Source organism: Peromyscus californicus, unplaced genomic scaffold (assembly GCF_007827085.1).
Source record: "Peromyscus californicus insignis strain IS unplaced genomic scaffold, ASM782708v3 Scaffold_22__1_contigs__length_63687245, whole genome shotgun sequence".
Classification (NCBI taxonomy): Eukaryota; Metazoa; Chordata; class Mammalia; order Rodentia; family Cricetidae; genus Peromyscus; species Peromyscus californicus.
Window position 1 is genome coordinate 34,621,891 of NW_026294525.1, and position 23,663 is coordinate 34,645,553.

Here is a 23,663-nt window from a genome sequence, read left to right on the forward strand (position 1 = left end):
TATGAGAGCATTGGGTCTCCTGGAACTGGAGTTACAGACAGTTGTGAGCTGCCATATGGGTGCTGGGAATTGAACCTGGGTCCTCTGGAAGAGCAGTCAGTGATTTTAACCACTGAGCCATCTCTCCAGCCATGCTCATTTCTTTAAATAAATAAATTTATTTGTTTGTTTATTTATTTATTTAAAAGAGTTGGAGACAGCCCTGTTCTCACTGTTAGGAGTCCCACAAGAGGACCAAGCTACACAACTGTAACACATGTGCTGAGTGAGAAGGCTGCTTTTAACCTGTAGGGTCTAAAACTTTACAGCCAAATGTGGGGAAACGGGCCATCCTGTAATCTGTCACACAGTATTTGTGATGAATGTTTTTCTTTCATTATTTAATGCTCAGTTTTTTTTTTTCTCATTTGAAATAAGGCTCCAGATAGTTTTCTGAGGCCTCAAGTGAACGGGAGAGGGGGGAAAAGGAAGACACATTCCTTCTCCATTTCTTTCATCCCACTATTTTACTGTTTCCTCCTAGCCTTGTGCACAAAATGCTTCCTAACTCCTTCTACCCAGAGAAGGCATCTATATAATGTTAGCACCCATATGTCATCAGAGGCCTTCCTTATAGTATCGGTGTCCTATTGCTATCTAAGGAACTTAGCAGCTATCTAAAGAACTAAGCAACGTAAGCATATCGCATCACAGGCCCATAGGTGAAATTCCAAAACAGGTCCTTCCCCCCCTCCCCCATCCATGAATGTGACTAAAATTGAAATACGGCTTCTCTGTAGCCTCCCAGGGTAAAGCTGTGTCCTCCCCTGTGCCAAAGGTTGGAAGAGCCCAGCTGTTGTGGCTGTGTTACTGAGGTTCCCATGGACATGCTGCCAGCGTCCATTCCCAGATTCTAAAAAAGGTCCACACTCCAAGGCTCCTGTGCTTCTCTCTCTGCAAGGCCAACAAGTCTTTTTCATCCTTCAACTCTCACCTCCTTATCTCTCCAATGTGACTATTCTGAAGCTCTTTTCTCTTCTTGTGCTTCTAATGCCTTGGGTGATTAGATTGTGCCCACCGACTTCATCTAAGATAATCATTCACCTCAAGGTCATTCAGGAGTTAAGGCTATCATTCAGCCAATGAAGTGCCTGCCTACCAGGCCATGCACAAAGCCCTGTGCCGAACCTCAACACTGCAGAAATCCAGGAGTACAAGTCTGTAATCCTTGCACTAGGAAGGTAGAGACTAGAAATTCAAGGTCATCTGAATCCTCATAGTGAATCTGAGGCCATTGGAAGCCTTGTGAGAGCATTTCTCAACCAACAAAGAAAAATCAAGGTACCTTAAATTAATCACATTTACAAAGTACTGTTTTTGGTTTTGTGTTATTTTTGAGACAGGTTTTCTGTCTATAGCCCTGGCTAGGAAACTCTCTGTAGACCAGGCTAGCCTCAAACTGTAATCCATCTGCCTCTGCTTCCTGAGTGCTGGAATTAAAGACATGTGCCACCACACCCAGCTACAAAACACACTTAATCATATTTGGTAACATATTTACAGGGTTGAAATATTAAGATCCTGGGGTTTTTTTTAGTGGACTGTCATTTATCCTACCAAATTTATCAATAGCAATTTAAATAAATATCATTCTAGATCCATATAAATCAGTGGTTTTCAACTTGTGGATTGTGACCCTGTGGGTCGCATATTTGGATATCATATATGTACCTAATGATTACTAACAGTAGCAGCATTACAGTTATGAAGTAGCAATGAAATAATTTTATGGTTGTGGGTCACAACAACATGAAGAACTGTATTAGAGGGTCACAGAATTAGGAAGGTTGAGAACCACTGATAAAAAGAAATGCCCATGAGGTGCTCACTGGCTAGGAGTTCTGTAAACGTACCCAGAATTCCAGTTTAGAGTCGGGTCCTGCGATGATAATTTTGAAATAAGGTATTATAACTTTCTGAAGAGGCTTTGTTGTAAGATATTAGATGGCTGCAGAGCTCTCAGGGAGTAATAGAATTTAGCAGATTAAATCATAATATGCAGAAAAGGAAGGCTCACTGAAAATTCTGACAGGCTTCTAGTAACAGGGCGGAAGCCCAGGCAGACACTACTGTAATAGGAACATATATACCTTTCCAGCAAATGTCATCCTGCTGATTTTCAAGCAGGGAGAAGCTGAGATCAACTCAGAATATAAATCATGTCAAAAGTAAGAGTTAAACACCAAAATAAATTCAGTCAAATTTCAAGTGACTTTGCTAAGCTCAGCACGTATTGACAAAAATTAGGAGCATATTGTCTACCTGCTCTGCCAAACTAAAAGCATGTCTTTGCTAGACAGACAGCTACATTTTCAGGGTTATTGAGCTGAAAAGAAAGAACATTACAAAATAAGGTTTTAATCAAGGTGAAATGTTTGTGGAACTCCACATAGGTACTGAGGGTATGCCAAAAACAACTGTATAAAGGCGAAACATAACTATGCATTTATAAACAAATGTCCTTAATATCTAATGACATGCTATTTCAGAAGTTGACATTTTTCTTTAAGCTGCTAAGTCATTTGATGTTTAATATGCTCTCAGCAATATTTTAGAGAGCATATTCACTCCTAGCTTGTGTTTTCTTAAAAAAAAAACAAAACCGCCTAAATTCTTAATCTTAGTCTTCAATGTGAAAAGAGAGGAAGAAGAAAGTGTGTGAATAGTTCAAGGGACTAACAGACAGAAAACAAAATGTGTTTATGCCTAGAAAAAAAAAGAGGTATTTCTTATTGTTGCTCTCCTAGATTGAAAAACATCCAAAGAAGGATCCAGTGTGGATGAAGGATGAGAAGCCCCATGGTATCTTTGTGAAGCTCACCTCCCTTCCTTGAGGAATGAGCACACTTCTTACTGTCTGCAGTCTAATGGAGGAAATGGTAATACACCAGGAAAATGTGCAAAGACCAAACCGGTTAGACAATGCAGGTAAAACAATTAGCACCATGCTAATTGAAACTCCGTGTTACATATAAAACATTTAACACATTCCCACACATGTGCATGTTTAATACATTAATATTATAATTATCATATAAGAAATAATTATGTGAATCACCAATTAAAATTCTTCCATGAAGAGTAAAATACATTTCCACAGTGTTAATCTGGCCATTCCTTGTTGGAATATTTTATTCGTGATAGAACAAGCAGATGATTGGGGTGATTTGCAAAGCACTATCATGTTAGATTAAGTCATTTTGGGTTTAGGGACATGCATAAAACCTCCATTTCAATGAAGAAGAAACTACAATGTGTTTAAAATCATGTCAAAGATTTGAAGTTTAATTAAAAAAGATGTAGCTACTGAACACCTCAAATTGCCTTGAATGGAATGGAAAACCAAGACCTGCCCAACATCCCATGGCTGACAACACCATGTTGGTTTTACTTGTTTTCTGTTCTTGCTTTTGTTTTTTGATACAATGTTTCAGTATGTAGCTCTGGGTGGCCTAGAATTCTCTGTGCCAACCAGGTGGCTTTGAACTTACAGAGATCTACCTGTCTTTGTCTCCAGAATGCTTAAATTAAAGGCATGGGACACCATGTTCATGGGTGTTTTACCTGCATGTACATCTATGTACCTTATAAATGCCTGGTGCCAGTAGAAGCCAGAAGAGGACATAGTCTCCTGGAACTAGGGTTACAGATGACTGTGATATGCTTTGTGGGTACTGGGAATTGCATCTGGTTCCTCTGGAATAGTAGCTAGTGCTCTTAAAGGCTGAGCCATCTCTTCAGCTCCAAGCATAGTCTTTTTTAAGAAGAGGGAAAGAATATCTCTTCTAACTTAAATGCATCTGTCTTGGTGGCTCAAGCATTCTTTTAATCTCAAGTTCAGATTTTCCCAGTGAACATCAGACCTATATATTATCAGTTTTAGCATTTCCTTGGATGTCTCATGGGCCTCCCCCACTTCATATAACTAGTTAAACTGAGCCTCTGATTACCTTTCTAAAACATACTCTCCCATAGCCCATTAGCTCAGCTACTTTATTCTTTTAGTTGTTCAACACTTAACCTTGAAGTCATCTTTGAGTCTTCTCTTTTCTATCTCCCTGCCAATTTGTCAGGACATGTTTGTAATGGATAATCTTCACTATCAACTTGATGGGATTTAGAATCTCTGTGTGGAAATATACTTCTGGCTTTGTCCGTGAGGGTGTTTCAAGAAAGGTTTACCAAAGCAAGGAAACCTCACCCTTAATATGGTGGCACCATCCCATGGTCTAGGTCCCCCAACTGTGTGAAACAGAGAAGAGACAGCAAGCTGAGCATGAGCATTTGTTACTTCCTGCTTCCTGACTGCAGACATCATGTGATTAGCTGCTTCAGGAACTCCTGCTTGTCCTGCCTTCCCCAACCTGATGGTTCCTGCAGACTGTGAGCCAACATAAACCTTCTCTTCCTTAGATTGCTTCTGTCTGTTACTTTGTTACTGCAACCAGAAAAATCGCTCAGTGTGCTTAGCCTTGCCTTCAAAACATATCTGGTATTGCCACTTCTGTTAACTCCCACTCTGAACCAAGTCTTAACCAATGGTTGGATAATTACAAAGTCTCTTAAGAATAACTGCAAACCCTCTTATCTGATTCTCCCAAGCATAATAAATATTTGACTGTTAAAATAAGCCAGAGGATTATGACAAGGTATGCAAAGAATTCTGGCTCCCTATTTCTTGAAAAAAAAAAAAAAAAACAACAAATTATGACGGCAGGGCTTCGCACTCTCCCTCTCCATCCCTGTCATTCTCTTCCTCACATTTCTTTTGAACATGCAGGCACAGTTGTGTGTCGGGGTCTTTGTACTTATTTTGCTCTTGCCTTGGGATCAGTTTTAGCAGCATAGGGAAGACCCACCCTGAATGTGGGCAATAGCAGCATCACATGGGTTGTGATGAGATGACTGAGTAAGAAAGGAGGGTTGCGGAAGCAGCCATCAGCTGGGCACTAGCATGAATCTCCCTCTGCATCCTGGCTGCAGACTCAGGGGAAGCAGCCAGCTCACAAATCTGCGGTGATGTCATTCCACTGTGATGGACTGTATTCCTCTGAATTGTAAGCCAAAATAAATTTTTCTGTCGTAAGTTTCTTCCAGTTAGATACTTCATCCCCAAATAAGAATAGTATCCAATATAGTATCCAATATAAGTTTGTGTGTGTATATTCTACATATATACTTACTTATTTATTAAATATGTGTTATGATCTATTCATTTTTAATAAAATATGTACAAAAATATTTTCAAAACAAATGAAATAAACACTACTTTAAGCTAGTAATTTGTTGATTTAAGATTGCCTTTTATTCAGAAGAATGCACTATCCTTTTAGGAGGAGCAATGTAGCAAAATATGTTTTTATAGTTAAAAAAATCTTGGTAGAGTATTTAAAGATATTACTGAATACAGACCTTTAAAATCTATGTTAGATTACTTTTAATACCCAGGATTAATAATTTTGTACATAAAATTGTACAAATGATACAAAAGTATATACCCTTGTATGAGTTTTAGCAATGATAAGAATACTAATTATGATCCCCAGCTTTCTATGCTTTTTACCAATTATTTTAAGTTCCAGTTGAAATTCAACTAATAAATGTCTTACTGTTAAATGATATTAGTTGAAAAATATTTTGACAGCATGACACTTTAACATATTTAAGAGAAAGGAACAGAGTTGACTAAGATTTTGTATTCAGTATGATTAAAAGTAAGTTATACCATCCCACTTTTCATTCTGATTTGCAAAAAGTGCATTTATGGTTGATAGGCCATCATCAGTTTGAGCCCTAAATTACATGACACCAATTTTTTTTATGTACACAGGAAAGTATGTACATAACAACTGGCAAGTATGTCTGTGCACCAGTTGTATTCCTGGTACCCACAGAAGCTAGAACAGGGTGTAGGACTCCCTGGGACTGAAGTTACAGATAGATGGCCATTAGCTGCTCTGTGGGTTCTTGGAATCAAACACAGGTTTTCTGGAAGAATATCCAGTGCTCTAAATCATTGGTTCATCTCTCTAGCCCCAAATACTAGAAGCTCTTGAAATGGCCTCTGTATACTAAATACTTTCAATGTTGTTAGTATATTACCTGACTTCTTCGCAAGCTTCTCAAGCTGCTGACATTGTTCTTGTTTATCCTTGGAACTGGGAATAAATTCTAAGTATAGAGGAAACCACTGGGATCTATTCTTCTCATTCTCTGCTTGTGCTCAAATAAGGGCTTTTTTTGTTTATTTTTAATATCTTACATAAGTTTTTGGTGAGGCTTCATTGGTTTAAAATTCTGAGAGATAAAGTTCATCAATCAGTTTATCTGGAAACAATAAAGTGCAATATTTCATTATCTAAAAATTAATCCACAGGTGAGATAAACATCGAACATACTCCAATTTGCTACCACTAATGTTTCCCTCAGAACAGCTAGAACGTGGGACCTACCAAATGAACAGGCTAGTGTTGATCATACAATAGACACTTGAAAAGCATTTATGTGAGTTAAATGTGGTGGCACCAACTTTAATCTCTGCCCTCAGAGGCAGAAACAAAGGATTTTTAGTTTCTAGCTAGCCTGGCGTGCATCATGAGATCTATGTCAAAAAATACGCAAAACCTAAGCTACATCCAGTTACTGCTACCATTTTATTACCCTAACTGTGTAAGCATAGGGTCTAATATACATATCTTTGATAATATTAATTTATCATTCAGTAATGCATTTAATAAATGTAGCTTCTGTTTGACAAAACTGAACAGACATTGAATTTTAAGTATTTGAAAATATGATCTATATGTATGATTTTATTGGATACAAAATATGGAAAATGAGCAACACTGTCTTAAAAATATAATTTCATCTTGTCTCCTATTTAAATTCTTTCTGTACTTAGATCACCATAATTCTCTCATTTATTTTACCTCCAACTATATGACAATGTTATAATAACCACAATCTCTTCATTATAATCAGTTTTCAGAAGGTACTGGATAATACTAGGCATTTAATAAATGTTATTGAAGAATGTGAAAAATCATTATTTTATTTTAGGACCTATTGCTGTTCTATATTGTAGAGATAGTGTGCATCTAATTTACAGGTTTCCCCAAGGTTTTAACAACCAGATATAACTTTCCCATTTTTCATGAAAGGCTTTATAGTTTTCTCGAGTACACTAATTGGAAACACAAGTTTTTAAACTAAGATTTAGTGAGTTTTATTGGATACAGTAAGCCCATTGAACAGCTATTGTCTGTAAGGATGTGAGGAGATTGAAGGTCACATTAAGGTCAGCAAAACACTGCTCCTTGCAGTAAGCTGTTTTGAGTTCAGAGGAGAAAAACATTGAACTTTTTCACAATAGAGTGAGACAGTTCAGTTCAAATATCATTAGATTGCTACAAATATGAATGCACTCTTGTTTTTGATTTATTAGGAGTTAATTGGGATGCCATCTGTAATAATGGCGAAGCTGCTCTTAATGTCATCTGAAATAATGGATTTGGGCACATTATCTGTATTAATCTAGTTCATATTTCAGGTCTTTAAGCTTTGATTCATTACTCTCATTTTCTTTTCTTGCATTAAAATGACTGAAATGACTATGAAAAGTTTGATGTTTCTGTATTTGAAAAAGAAATCAATAAATTCTGGCAAATTCAAGTGCTGTGAGGCAAAAGCTTTTGACTTTTGAATAGGTCTAATGGGATCACACATGATCACAGCTTTCCTCTCTCTTACCTCTAAGGGACAAAGGGAGAGGGTCCTTTTAAACTCTTCCTGGTTCTTAGGAATCTTCTGGATACAAACTGTATGCCATTGCCCCAAATGCATTGTTCTCAAAGAAAAATGATTAGCATGTGGGGGAACTTTATGAGGCCCATCTGTGTCTGAGCTCCAGACTCAACTCAAGTCACAGTGGCTGACTAGACCCCAGCCTATAAGTAGGAAACTGTGTTCATCTATGAATGTGTCTAGAATACATTACATACTGGGGCTTCCCAGAAAACTTAGTTTGACTCCCTTTTCTTTTTTTTTTTATCTTTTTTTTTAATCTCATCTGTATTTACCTTTTAAAGTAGAATATGACCAAGCACTATATTTCCATTCAGAAGACTTGCTGGGTTACAAGACCCAGGGAAGCGTAGGGTTTTGTTCTCGGTACTTTGGAAAACAAGCCACATGGGGAATTCTTCTGTTTTAGCTTGTGTTCTTCTAAGACTACAACATGCAGAATGACTACAGGGGATGAAAAATTTTAAGATGAAACTTAAGCCATCTTAATTTTTTTCCTTTTAAACATGAAGCTAAATCTCAGAATACTTCCAAGTGACTCCCTTTTCAATGAGAAAATTTCAAAAAGCATTAACCAGACCCTTTAGTTATCATTTTGACAGGGGAAGAACTTTGTTTTGTAATATGAACAAAATGAAAGATTTGGATTTGTTTGTGACCTGAAAATAGAGGATATCCATGCAAAGCACCTTGAGGGCACTCACAGGAGAAAAATCATTTGGATAGAGCAATGTACTGCTTTTTGGTAGCCTTATTGACAATGGTCTAGTGACACATGTTTCTTTGACTTAAAGAGAAGGCCAACGATGACACAAAGAGACTAGTTATATGCTAAAAGTAACTGAAAGACTGCCCAAACCATTTCTGTGCTGGTATATTTATACAGTGGATATAATTACAAACCTTTGGACATGGGCACACTGTAGACAACTGATGTTTGGACTTGTAGAAAAAAAGAAGTATTGTAGAGGCTAGTGATTCTAAAATTGTTAGATTTGTATCTTAAATGCACTCCTAATTTACCTATTGTTTTAAGAATATAATTATATAGTTTACTTTCTTTCTCCAAATATAATTTTTGAAATGAAGACCTTAATATAAGCTTATGAAATAATATGAGTTCCTAATAATTATACCTCCTTCTAAGTATTCTAAATAACTTAAAATATTTTCTAATTCTGTACCAGAAAGTCTACATCATAAATACTGCAAGTTTTATTTTACTGGTTTTATTTTATTATCTATTAATATGTCCAATGTTAGTAAAAAGAAAGAACAGTTTTCTTTAAGAATGAAAATAGATATTCCATAGCTTTTTACAATTCAACAGTAGCTTGCATCTTCATGATAAATACCATTAGTCATAAAGTAGATTAGCCCATACCTCCAAGACAATATCCTTTGTATTTTAACCATTAATTCGTAATTACTGGTAACACAGCATGATTCATTACATATTCTAGGAAAGTAAAAATCTACTTATTGTAAAAACTAGCTCAAGGCTATTCAGATAAATGTGTGTCTCTATCTTTATTCCAAAGAACATCATTTTAATTACAAAGATTACTTATTATTTGTATAACATACCAGGATCTGCTCTAGGCAGCCCTAACATATGAAAAGGTATGTTTTGCCCTCAAGGATGTTCTTCTACCATCAAACTGACAAGAAAACAAAGGAAGAGCATTTTCATAAAATATAAATGATGAAGTTGTTATCTCCACACCTGTATTTACTCTGTAGAAAGTTGCTGCAGGTTACCAGGATGGCACAATCAGAGTTTATGTTTCCCATTTGCTCTATGAGTTTTCTACCATTTCAAAAATAAAATTTTCTTTCTCATTGGAGATTTTTATCACATTGTGAGCTGATTTTTGGCACACTCAACCATTACTGTTCCTATTTACACCAAATCATTATTTTATCCATAAGCTTAAGATGTATAGGCTACAGTTCTATTTTATCAAAAGTAAAAATCATATACTCAGTAAAAAAGTGTTAAAACATTGATAATACAAACTACAGATGTGAAGGAAGTATTTGCAAGAGATTATACCTAGTAAAAATCTTTCCCAAATTATTATATTTCCTTGATATCAATAGAAGGAAAATAAATATGTTGATTCAAAAATGGGCAAACATATGAAGACAACTTGTGAAATATTATGTACACATGCAAATCAAGCATATGAAGAGTTACTCAATGCTATAAATCATTACAGAACCATAAGTCAACACAACAAAATATTACTACACACCTGTTAGAATAGCTTACATGCAAAATAATGGCAATAAAATGTCAGTAAAGATATGAAAACACAAAAGCTCACATCCTATTGAGAATATAAAAATAATATAGTGGAGTAGAATGTTGACATTTTCTGACAAAACTATTCTCCATACAATGCAGTAACCACACTCCTTGCTATTTACCCACACAACTGAAAAGGTACAAAGAAAAAGTACAAACAACAGCCCAGGTATTTATTCTTGTGGAATAATCTTTTAGTACACTGTGAAGATTTGTTGCCCAGATTGGTTTATTAAAAAGCTGAATGGCCAATAGCTAGGCAGGATTTTGGGGGCAGAGAGGACACTGAGAAGAGGAAGGGAGGTGACACAGGGAGTCATAAGCCATACACATAGAAAGCAGCATTGGCATTACAAAGTAAACATAATCAAGCCATGTAATAAAAGAACATAGATGAAAAGAAATGAGTTAATTTAAGTTATAAGAGCCAGTCAGAAAGTAGCTTAATCCACCAAGTGTTTATAATTAACAAGAAGTCTCTGTGCAGTTATTTGGGAGCTGGCAGATGGGACAGAAAAAATCCATCTACAAGTGGCACCCCATATTGGGTGACAGATGATACATTTATCTAATTATTCTTTATGAACAAAATCTTGGGAGTCATATATGGGGTAAGAACCTGAATGATCAGAGGAGTGGCAGAGAAGTGACCAGTGACCTCCTATCTCTTTTGTTCCTCCATCCAAAAGGGCTGAGACCCTCTCTAAGTCCCACTCTACTACTTCCTGTCTCTCTATCTGTCCTCAATCCTCCAAAACCTCTATGGTTAATTTTGGTCAGCTAGAAGCTAGCTCTGCCCTCTGATAGAAAGCAAACTTTATTTTCAGAATATAATCAAAATATCACACAACAGTTCATAGCACCAGCTTTATGGATACCGACAAAATTTGGATATTTGAACTAAATATTCATTTGAACTAAAATGTCCTTCAGTAGATGGAAGAATAACTAAACTGAGGCCCATGCTGGCAAAGGAATATTACTCTCAATTAAAATCAAATAATCTATTGACCATGAAAACACATTGAAGAAAATTGGATACATATTACAGAGTAAAATAAACCAATCTGAAAAGGTTATTCAGGAATGCCCCCCAAGTACAGGACATCTGTAAAAAGCAAAGCCAGGGAGAATGTGATGATGACCACAGTCCATGTCATTTTGTCACTTAAAAATTTAAATCTGAAAGTAACATGTGTTTTAGAAAAAAATATTCTGACATGGCTGGAGAGATGGCTCAGTAGATAAATTTTTGCTGAACAAACACAAGGACCTGTGTTCTCAGCACCCACATAAAAAGCCAGTATAGGCCGGGCGGTAGTGGCACACACCTTTAATCCCAGCACTCGGAAGGCAGAGCCAGGCGGATCTCTGTGAGTTCGAGGCCAGCCTGGGCTACCAAGTGAGTTCCAGGAAAAGGCACAAAGCTATACAGAGAAACCCTGTCTCAAAAAAAAAAAAAAAAGCCAGTATAGTAATGCCAACCATAATTCCAGCAATAGGGAGGCAGAGATGTCATATCCTTGGGGCTCAGGGGCCACGTAGCAAAGCTGAATAGATGACTTACAGTTGAAAGAGCGACTCTGAAGATACGATGGAGAGAGATCGATGAAGATATCCAATATAGAACTCTAGCCTCCACACTTGCACTTATACCCAGATGCATGCACACATGTGCATGAATGTGCGCGCGCGTGCACGCGCGCACACACACACACACACACACACACACACACACACACACACACACACACAGAAGAAAAATAAGTATCATTTCTGATCAGTGGATGGAGAGTAGTGGAAAGATGGTTAGATCTAGGAACCCACAATGAACACTTGAAATACTTTAAAATGCATACACTTCTACTGGAGAACATATTTTAGAATGAGGCAGACTAAATAGTATTAAACCAAGCATTTAAATTGCAAGCCACAGCTGACCAAATATTATTGTATCTATTTATTTTACTATCTTGAAAGACAGCTGCTTCCTAAATGTAAACAGACTAAGTTCATTTTAACCAAATTCTTAAATTTGATGGCATAAACTTGGAGTTTCAAAATAAATTGTTTGATTTTTAACCCATCTTGCTGATAAAGTGGCCTGCTTTTTTTAACATCCTGCATTGAAACATAGAAAGAGGTCTAAGTGGATGTCAAGAAGTTGTAAATTCTATGTGTGCTTGGACTCAGGAGAAGCTGTGCCTCCTTATTCAAATGACTTTATCGCTTGGCTTTTCACCTTCTACATTTCATTCCAGGTATTGTCAAAATGCAAAACGGGTAACAGATTAAAACACATTGACTTAAGAGGCAAAGGGAATCCCTATTGGTCCATACTCCCTTTTGACCTGGAATAGATGGAACACAGAGCACACAGAGAAGCTGCATCAGGACACAACAGAATGCAGAATCCACTTAATAGAGTACAACTCATAGTCTTCTCATCCCTGAAACTTTGCTTCCACATTGCTCCAGAACACATAGAAAATTGCTTTTACCTACCTAGTGCTCTATAAGCACAGAAAATTTGAGGGTTGGGAAAGAATTTAGAAAACTATTTAGGCCTTCCCCTTGGCACTGAACAGATATGGACCTAAATGACTCCAGACATATTTTATGTATATATGTATATTTAGAAGATCTGCTCAGACACTTCTTCGGAAATTCCAAGCAAGCATTTTTAATGAGGTTTCAAACTTTTTTTTTCCATTTAGGAGAATTCAACCTATACTTTCCCTTCCTCATTTTCTAAGGAAATAGAAATAAATGTTAACACAGAAACACACATTTACTCACCCAAAAGAAGTTGTGGAATTTCTCTCTGAAGTAATCTGTGTGCTCTGGGAGCACAGAGTCAAGTTGTAAGTGTTGGGGGAGGTAACAAATTTGTAGAGAGTAAAAAAAAAAAAAAAAGTTTCTATGTGTAGGGAGGTCCCAGGGGAAGGCCTAATTAAGAAAGAGTTGTCAGAGATGAACCGTAGAGAACTCAACACCTGATCTTCACTGTTCTGGATGAACACAAGCTGATCAATCAGGAAAACTGTGGATGAAATACCCCACAAAAGGAATGCTGAATCAGGAAAACTGAGAAAGCATTAGAGAGTTATATGCATTTAATAGTGGACTACTGGCTTCTTAAGCTTCATGGGGGCTGTGAGCGTAGAAAGCACTCTGTGTTTCCACTTTATCCTTCTAATAGTAAGCTTCTTAAGGAAGGAATAGGTGATCAGATTTGAGGTTCTGAAAGCATCTCTCCACCAGGTATGTGAATAGCATTTTAGAGCTGGGAGGTAAGGGTAGAAAGAAAGTTCAATGGCTTTTTCTGCAATGTAGGCAGAAAGCGATGAGTCCCAAACACTAGTTGTTCACGGTCTTGGATCATCTTAGTTGCTTTGCTTGACACTTCTCACATTGTCTACAGCTGGGCTTATGTTTCATCAGCGCATCTGGACGTGGAGAATAGCCCAACTGGGTAAAATTTTTTTCTTTTCAACTGTTGTTAGATGGTGCCTTTCCCATACTTTGTAGAGTTATTATTTCCTACCTCATAGTCAACTGAGTGAATGATATTCTATATGGTGTTAGAATCAAAAGGTTTTTAAATCTGCACAAAACTTCTAATTCACATGATCTATTTGTTTTCACATGTTTTTCCAGAGTTAGGCTTTTCTAAGAGGAAATCAGATGAGTACTGGAGGTATACATGCAAGTAGAGTGCCTCACTCAGTCACCTGCATTATCTACCATCAACACCACTGGCCCTGTCTCAGCCATGATTCCAATCCCCCACTTCAAAACCCACCAGGTCAGATTCTGTGACCTGGTCCTGTCCTGTGGCCCTGTAACCAGCACCACCTCCATCTGTCCTGCAATGGGAGCTTTTCTCACTCATCTTGAATCAGTGCCATCCCTCATAATTTGATGCCACATCCCCATCTCCTCAGACATATGCCAATCTCTCCCTTCTCTACCCAGTGCCCCTCCTACTTTCTGGTGAACTAGCAGCATTCATACCTCCCTCTGAAAGCCATAACTACTCCTATCTGCTTCTATACAGTGTGGTATCTACCTCTCTCTATGGCAAGAGGCACCCCTACCTCCATCTAACCCGGGCCATCCCAACCCCTCTCTATCTTCCCCGGACTTGTCACCTAATTTGTGTGTTTTGAACATTCTACTAAAGATTTTATTGAAGAGCCTGCTATTGGGTTATTGGGCAGAGGCAACTGCACAGGGGCCTGATGACCTGAATTTGAAACCCAAATCCTATAAGGTGGTCAGAAAGAACCCACTCCAGAGAGTTGTCCTCTGAGCATTCATGCCAATACACACACACACACACACACACACACACACACACACACACACACACACACACACACACACACACACTGCAATTTAAAAAAAAAAATGATTTTGTTTGCAAACTGAGTCTTTTGTTGAGACAGACAACTCCATTATGAGGAGTCGAAGCTGTGTAAGTGAAGTAAAGGGTTTGCCCCCGTTGGCACTCACCTTGTAGTAGCAGTCTCCAGATGGCAACACTCTTAACAAACTTCGGGAAAGTTAGAAGCCCTTGTAGGACACGAAACTGTTCCCAACACCCTCAAAACATTCTGTTCCTGCCAAGTCTCACTTCTTCCTCATTTTGAATATTAATGGCTGTGCACTTCAGACTTCCTATTCTAAAAGAAAACATCTGCTTGCTGAGATTAATTTTCTTCCTGTGTGAATGTGTGTGCCTAGATTATTCTGTTTATAATGAATTTGATAATAAATTTAAATTTGCATACCTTTTAGTGGTAGCTAAAAGAGAATCATTTGAGGGATTTCTTGTACATACTAAACTATTAGATCATAAAGCTGGCCTCTGAATTCAAATAAAGCGTGGTACAGTATATTTTTTTAAGCCTTGGAAAGCCTAAGTGTGTAGAGCCATCTACAGATGATATATATCAGTAGTTTTAGAAGTCATCCTAAAAGAGTAGCTCGTATTTGTGGATGAAAAGTGGGGTAGGAAGCTTGCTAGAACTATAGATTCTGGGGTTGGAGAGTTGGTTCCATCAATAAAATGTTTGCACCCATGTGGTGACCTGACTTCAAATTCTTATAGACCACATCAAAGCAGGACACAGTAGCTCAGTGTTCCTATAACAAGGGGGGAGGCAGAGACAGGAGGCTCCATGGAAGTTGGCAGGCCAGCTAACCTCACACACACAGCTGGGAACAACAAAAAGATGATGTCTCAAACAAGGTGGAAGGCATCTTTTGTTATACACATACAAAATTGCCCCAAAGCATCACACATACACACACACACACACACACACACACACACACACACACACACACACACACACACACACACACACACCAGCAGAAAGGAGAGAAAGAGGGAGAAGGGAGAAAGATTAAAAAGAGGGAGGGAGGGAGAGAGGAAGATCGGGAGAGAGAAGGATGGAGGGAGAATTTCAACAAAAGTATAAATTCTCAGGTATTTGCCCATGTCTTCTGGGATAAGGTAGCAGTGCGGATGTTTAATGAAGACTCTAGATTACCTACAAAGATACAGAGTAGTTGGAGAGACACCCATCAAAGATTGCCATGGCTATTAATAGAACTCAGTTTAAAACACAGACTTAGATTTGAGTATTTTTCCCACCCCTTAGTCTGTTCTGTCTCCTTTTAGTAAAAATACTACAGTGTGTGAGTCAGGAAGATGGAGTTACACCCTGACCAGGCTGTGCCTCAGGAATCAAGCTGTTGTGGGCTTCATTCCCAGCATAGTTAACATTCTCCCTCGCCTAAATATCTTTACTGACACAAAGATCAAGAGCTTGGCACAACAGAAAGGATTTACTTTCAAACCAGCATGCTATCCATCATCCTCCATGTATCTGCCAGACAGTGAGATACATTGAATTACTACACTTTAAAGTTAGCAAAGAGTCCTGATCAAGAATGTAATTAAGATTATGTATTACAGTATTGAAATTGTATCTCTAAACTTACTTGGATGGGGTGGGGAGGGAGGGGGAAGCCAAACAAAGTACTTTAATCTTTAATCAATACTATTGCATCCAAATTTAAAATTACTTGATATCAGAATAGGAACAACAGCAACACACTGTTCATTTTTTCCTTCTGTGCTGTGGGTGGAAACAAGCTTAAGGCAGCAAACTGCCTGGAGACCTTCAATGGCCAATGAAACTTCTTCCCTGTGGGTTGTTTCCACTCCATTTCATTACAGAGGACATTTTCTGGAACAGTGAAGCTGATGATCCCTTCAAATCCAGCCTCAGATGAAAATTAGAGAGAAAAGTCATTCACTCTCCCACCACAGCATCACTTTGTAAACAGGATAAGAATTCCTGGCAGTCACTTGATAAACAAAATACTCTAAAATTAAATATACATCAGTGGGCCCTTCTGATCCATTTCCGTTTGCGCTCCTTTTTTTTTTTTTTTACTCTTTTTGTTTTTCACTTTCCTTTTCCTCCCTCTCTACTTCCTACTTCCCTCTCCTTCCCCCCCCCCCCTTTCTACCTTACTCTTCTCTTCCCCTTTCCTCTTTTTCCTGTTTTCATTTTTCTTGTCTTGGGGAAGAGTTGTAAAGCCTCAATGGAATATAGGCACAATTAGAGTTAACAACAATAGCTTCTGGCAGGTGTTTATTATTTTCCATGCCTCCTCTTAACTGATGAATGCTTGTTAATTCATTTAATCCTCACAGTAGCTCTATGAATTAGGTATTGGTATTCATCCACCTATCACTGGAGGGAAAGTGAGTATATTGAAACAAAGTTACTACCCAGATTTCATAAAGCTGCTGCCTGTAAGCACTGAGGCTAACAGAATTCCTTGTTCCCATGATAAACAATATTGGGAGTTCACATAATTTCTATTCCTGATTTGTAAATAGATGAATACATGCTTGAGTCAGTGCTGAGACAATTTTCTTCCTCAACTAAGATCCATCTAAACTAACATACCTATAGATTTATATCAGCTTCTGCAATATGTGATTCTAGATCTTGGCCTCGATCTTTTGACAAATGTCGAGGTTTTATATCTTGTGTTCTGCACAGTCCCAGAGAGTTACCTGTCATGCAGGAACTATTTCAAAACTGCCCATTTCCCCTAAAGCCTAAAATCCTGAACCCCCACACCTTCTGAGCTGCTATTTCAAGTTAATCAAGATGTTGTCTCTCCTCAAGTCTTCGCTAAAACAATACAAATAAGTTTATAAGCCAAAATTTGTCTAATACTTTGTAAGAAATCTTAAGACTTATTATTAAATATATGTAAGTATATACATATACGTGTATATATATCTATATATGTATATAGTGAAATAACTTGATACTCAGGTTCTCCTAAAGCCAAAAAGATGTCTATAGTCTAATAGTAAAACTATCCAGCTTCAGTAACTACCTACAGAATTTTTAACACACCTTCACAGCCCCAAATCAAAGTATGAACATTTGAGTGATAAAATTTCTCTATAAAGAAAAAGGAAGTTTGGTATAGTTTCTCCAACTCACATGAAAGATGAAATGTGAAATTTAATGGGTGAAGTTCTTTCTTCCAAAAACATATTCATTTATTCATGTGTGTTCAGTGAAAAAAAAATACTTTTCTTTGGAACTGTTGCACAACCAAAAGACAGACAAGAATGAAATATTCAAATACTGTAAACAACCAAAGACTTAATAAATGAAAATTCCGAGTCCAGTCATCTCAGAGCATTACACCCAGGGAGGGATGTTTCCTAATGGAGGAAGCCAGTATGATAACTCTTTCAGGTATCAACACAAAAAGCACAAGGAAGGCCTATTTCTTTGGAAATCTCTGTAAATATATTCATCAGGGTGAAACAATCATCTGTGTCTAGTCATCTGTGCTCTCTGCCTCCGTGGCTGTCACTGCTGTCGATCTGAGGCTGAGAGGTAATGGCCTCATGATTCAAGGAAACTGCTGAAGTGTGTACTCAGGCTTCAGTTTGAGAGATGGGTTCATTTATCATCATAATAAGCCATTACCATGGATAGGTCGCAACTCATTGAAGAGACAGTCAGTCTAATTGGCTGAATTCTGCTAGCTTTCGATGTGCCTCAAGGAGATAAGCACTCTTTTGCAGGTAATTTTCAATCACCCACAAACTACCTGTTCAATAATTCATCACATTTCAGGTTGGGGTCCTAACTCCCTCTTCTTCAATGTGGCAAATGGGAGATGTGGGCCGCTCAGTATCCCAGACTCAGGTGATAGAGCCGGAGCTTTAGAGTAAGTCAGGTAGGACACAGCTGCCACTACTAGGAGTGACAGGTGACACAAAAAATGAAAGTGTCAACCGTGTACTTCCCCAAAAGGCGCTGCTGCAACAAGCAGGATTTGCTAAAGAATCTGGAAAGATATGAGTACTGTTATTCGAATCCCCGAAATTAATTAAGCATGACAACCACTGTTTAGCAGATAGGACTGGGCCCTTAATACATATTAAGGGATTACATTTAAGGAACAATTTTTATGGCAAAGTGTAGAAGGCAAAATAACAGCTTGTAGCAGACTAAATTATAAATATAAATTAAAGTTGTTTTAGTTAGCATGCCTTGTTTTACAAGTTGGACAATATTTTCTTCTCGAGAAGGGCAATAGAATAGTCTTTGCCACAAATTCATCTCAATTCAAATAGTAGATGTGACTCTAAATAACCAAGCCACCTTATAAGAAAAAAAATACATATTCTTTTTTCTCTACTTGAAGATGAATGCTAGTCATATACACATACACATACATACATATATGTATATGTATATATATAAAACATTGGTTTAACCATTTAAAGATATACTCTATATGTATCACTCCATATTATTTTGCAACTACTGTGCATAGGAATTCTAGCTTATTTATCATTATGTGCTGTTGGATTGTATAGCTATAGCAACATTCATGGTATCACTCATTGATCGATGGACATTTCTGTGGCTAAGATCCATTTGTGACACTTCACACAGGTATATGGAGTTCTAAGCTGAGCCCCCAGAAGGGAAGTTTGTAGGAATTTGTACATTTGTAACTTCAGTGGAGGTTTCTAAAGTTGGATGTCTTTGATTGCATCAAACTATCAACTGATGAGGATCTGTTTCTTTAAGGTCTCATTAAAGAGCATGTTATTTTCTTACCTTTATCATATGGTGCATGACAGATGACTGCTCAGTGTAATTACCATATTATGAAACAAGTGAGCATAACTCCTTGTATTTTAGGGCCAGTTTCTTTCCTCTCCTAGGAACTGTTCATTCATATCTGTCGAGTGTTTTTCTATTTGACTCCAAGCCTTGCTCTTATCTATTTCTATGATTTCTTTACAGAACTGACAGATTGCCAGTTGTTTGCCAAATATTACACCAAGAATGAAAGCCATTGGGTTTTAAAAAGAATTAATATTTTATTACTTGGTTGGCTTACGCTGTCATAACAAATGTCATGGACTGGGCAGTTTAAATAATAGAAATCGACATCCTCACAGTTTCAGAAGCTAGACATTGGAAACCGAGAGGGTGTCATAGCTAAGAAAGAAGAGTATGTTCTAGACATCTCTCCTTGCCTTGAAGACAGCTGTCTTCATGTTCATATGCTACTGTTCCTGTGTGTGTGTGTGTGTGTCCCCAAACTTCCTCTCATACAAGGACTCCAGTAATATTGAGTTAGGGTCCATCTTAATTGTTTCATCTTCATCTGTGTTATTATTACTATGAGATACTGACTGAAGTTTCAGAATTTTCTTCCTTGAGCAGGGACGGAGGAGCCAAAGACACTCAAATCCTTTTACTGCCAAGTCTTCAGTGAAGAAAGAACCGGTGGGACACTTATGCCACTTGTTTTGGATGAGATGACATGATATGTATTAGCTCTACTCTGAGACATTCAAGATAAAGTTCAAACTGTGCTGTAGGTATTTCCAAGACTGATCATTTCTCTTTGTTGCAAAGCTGACATTTAAGTCATATCATCTTTTTCCTTGTTAAAACTTAACTTTCAGACTGTCCATCTTCATTTGTAATGCTATCACTGCCATCAGGTATTGTGTCGGCAGCAAGTAGGTATGCAAAGAAGTATTCTTTAGCAAAAACCTTTACCTGATATGAAGCTTACATCCAATGTAAATTATCACAGAAAACAACTACAGAAAAATCACAAAGCAAATTATATTTACTGAAGACATTCTATGTGTCCAGGGCATTTTTTTTAGAACTTCGTGTGTCATTCTGAAGAATGTCTTAACTCTTATTTTGTAAAGCATGGAAGCCAAGATTGAATGGATCACAACACTAATAAACATTCACTATCTAACTCATGTCTATGTGAGATACATAGAATAAAACACTAACCAGTATTACCTCATGTATTACCAAATCAGGTCATTCTTTACCCATGTAAGAGTTTTCAGTCAGTTCTCATGGAAACGAATAGTGGGAAATTGGTCTGGAAGCAAATTGTTGGCAAGGATGTTCCCTTCTGATGGCTGTGAGGAAGAATCTGATCCAAGCCTCTCTCTTTGGCTTGTAAATAGCCATCTCCGCCGGGCGGTGGTGGCGCACGCCTTTAATCCCAGCACTCGGGAGGCAGAGCCAGGCGGATCTCTGTGAGTTCGAGGCCAGCCTGGGCTACCACGTGAGTCCCAGGAAAGGCGCAAAGCTACACAGAGAAACCCTGTCTCGAAAAACCAAAAAAAAAAAAAAAAAAAAAAAAAAAAGCCATCTCCCTGGGACTTCACACCATTCCACTCTACAGACTGCACCATCTACAATGTCCATTGCCCACAATGCATCAACAAGTAAAACAGAATGTCCAGAAAACTCTTACCATAGCAGGTTCAGAAATAGCATAGCGAATTGCACTTAAAGTTAGCTCTTTCCCAGAGGCAGAGTATCATTTGGAAGGTTTGTCCTATATAGAGTTGGAAGTTTGTCAGAACCATCAATCCATTGGCTCCCATAGTCTACTACTAGGCTGCACATGGAATATAAATGTAAAGTGTTGTTGAATGGAATACAGAAGAAAGGCATACCTTTTTACATTAAGAGATAGATAATAAATTGATAAGAACAGACACTACGCCTGATCTTAGCCAAAAAGGCCAAGAAGCAATAAGAAGGATTGTAGGAGCAAGAGAGGTCAAGGATACCGCAAGAACACAACCCACAGAATCAACTAAGCAGGCCTGATAGGGGATCACCGAGACTGAAATGACATTCACAGAGCTTTTATAGGTCTGAGCTAGGTCCTGTGTATATATGTTATGGTTGTGCAGTTTGGTGTTCTTGAGGAACTCCTAACAATGGGAGTGTGTGTGTGTGTGTGTGTGTGTGTGTGTGTATGTGTGTGTGTGTGTGGGGGGGTGTCTCTGACTCTTTTGCCTGCTCTTGGGTTCCTTTTCCTCCTCTTGGGTTGCCTCATCCAGTGTGTTGCCTAGTTGTATTGTAACTTGTCTTGCTATATTTGGTTGATGTCCCTGGGGGGCCCTGTTCTTTTCTGAAGGGAAACAGAGGAGGAGTGAATCTGGGGGAGAGGGGAGGTTATGGGGGGGCGCACTGGGAGGAGTGGATAAAGGGTAAACTGTGATTGGGATGTAATGCATGAGAGAAGAATAAATAATAATAAAAAGAGATAGTGTGCTTTTGAAATGATGGTTGTGTGCTCTCTTTAGTTTTGAGATAAGGAGTGTCGGAGGACATGGGAGGCTATTTCAAACAAAGAAATTGAAGAAGATGTCAGAAAATGGAAAGATCTCCCATGCTCATGGATAGGCAGGATTAACATAGTAAAAATGGCAATCTTACCAAAAGCAATCTACAGATTCAATGCAATCCCCATCAAAATACCAACACAATTCTTCACAGACCTGGAAAGAACAATATTCAACTTCATATGGAAAAACAAAAAACCCAGGATAGCTAAAAGAATCCTGTACAATAACACAACCTCTGGAGGCATCACAATCCCTGACCTCAAGCTCTACTATAGAGCTACAGTAATAAAAACAGCTTGGTACTGGCATAAAAACCAATATGTAGACCAATGGAATCGAATTGAAGACCCTGACATTAATCCGCACACCTATGAACATATAATTTTTGACAAAGAAGCCAAAACTGTACAATGGAAAAAAGAAAGCATCTGCAACAAATGGTGCCGGCATAACTGGATGTGAACATGTAGAAGGCTGCAAATAGATCCATATCTGTCACCGTGCACAAAACTTAAGTCCAAGTGGATCAAAGACCTCAACATAAATCCAGTTACTTTGAACCTGAGAGAAGAGAAAGTAGGAAGTAGTCTTGATCGCATTGGCACAGGAGATCACTTCCTAAATATAACACCAGTAGCACAGACACTGAGAGAAACAATCAATCAATGGGACCTCTTAAAACTGAGAAGAGGGCTGGAGAGATGGATCAGAGGTTAAGAGCACTGACTGCTCTTCCAAAGGTCCTGAGTTCAATTCCCAGCAACCACATGGTGGCTCACAACCCTCTATAATGAGATCTGGCACCCTCTTCTGGTATGCAGGCAGGATACTGTATGAATAATAAATAAATCTTAAAAAAAAAAACTGAGAAGCTTCTGTAGAGCAAAGGACATGGTCAACAAGACAAAGCAACAGCCTACAGAATGGGAAAAGGTCTTCACCAACCCCACATCTGACAGAGGACTGATATCCAGAATATATAAAGAACTCAAGAAATTAGACATCAAAATGCCCAACAGTCCAATTAAGAAGTGGGCTATAGAGCTAAACAGAGAATTCTCAACAGAGGAAGCTCAAATGACTGAAAGACATTTAAGGAATTGCTCAACATTCCTAATCATCAGGGAAATGAAAATCAAAATGGCTCTGAGATATCACCTTACACCTGTCAGAATGGCTAAGATCAAAAACACTGAAGACAGCTTATGCTGGAGAGGATGTGGAGCTAGGGGAACTCTCCTCCACTGTTTGTGGGAATGCAAGCTTATGCAACCACTTTGGAAATCAATATGGCGCTTTCTCAGAAAATTGGGAATCAATCTCCCCCAAGATCCAGCTATACCACTCTTGGGCATATACCCAAGGAATGCTCAATCATACCACAAGGACACATGCTCAGCTATGTTCATAGCAGCATTATTTGTAATAGCTAGAACCTGGAAACAACTTAGATGCCCTTCAACTGAAGAATGGATAAATAAAATGCGGTACATATACACAATGGAGTACTACTCAGCAGAGAAAAACAATGACATCATGAGATTTGCAGGCAAATGGATGGATCTAGAAAAAATCATCCTGAGTGAGGTAACCCAGACTCAGAAAGACAAATATGGTATGTACTCACTCATAGGAGGATACTAGATGTAAAACAAAGGATGACTAGACTGCTATTCACAACTCCAGGGAGGCTACCTAGAAAAGAGGACCCTAAGAAAGACACAGGGATTGGCCAATGACAGAGAAATG

The 23,663-nt window shown here is 38.1% G+C and overlaps 1 protein-coding gene and 1 pseudogene across 1 annotated transcript in view; both read right to left on the reverse strand.

The window, feature by feature from the left end:
• Positions 1–23,663, reverse strand: part of Lama2 (laminin subunit alpha 2) — a 571,484-nt gene that overhangs the window by 282,101 nt on the left and 265,720 nt on the right. The window lies entirely within an intron of this gene.
• LOC128118794 (uncharacterized) lies at positions 21,197–21,314 on the reverse strand (annotated as a pseudogene).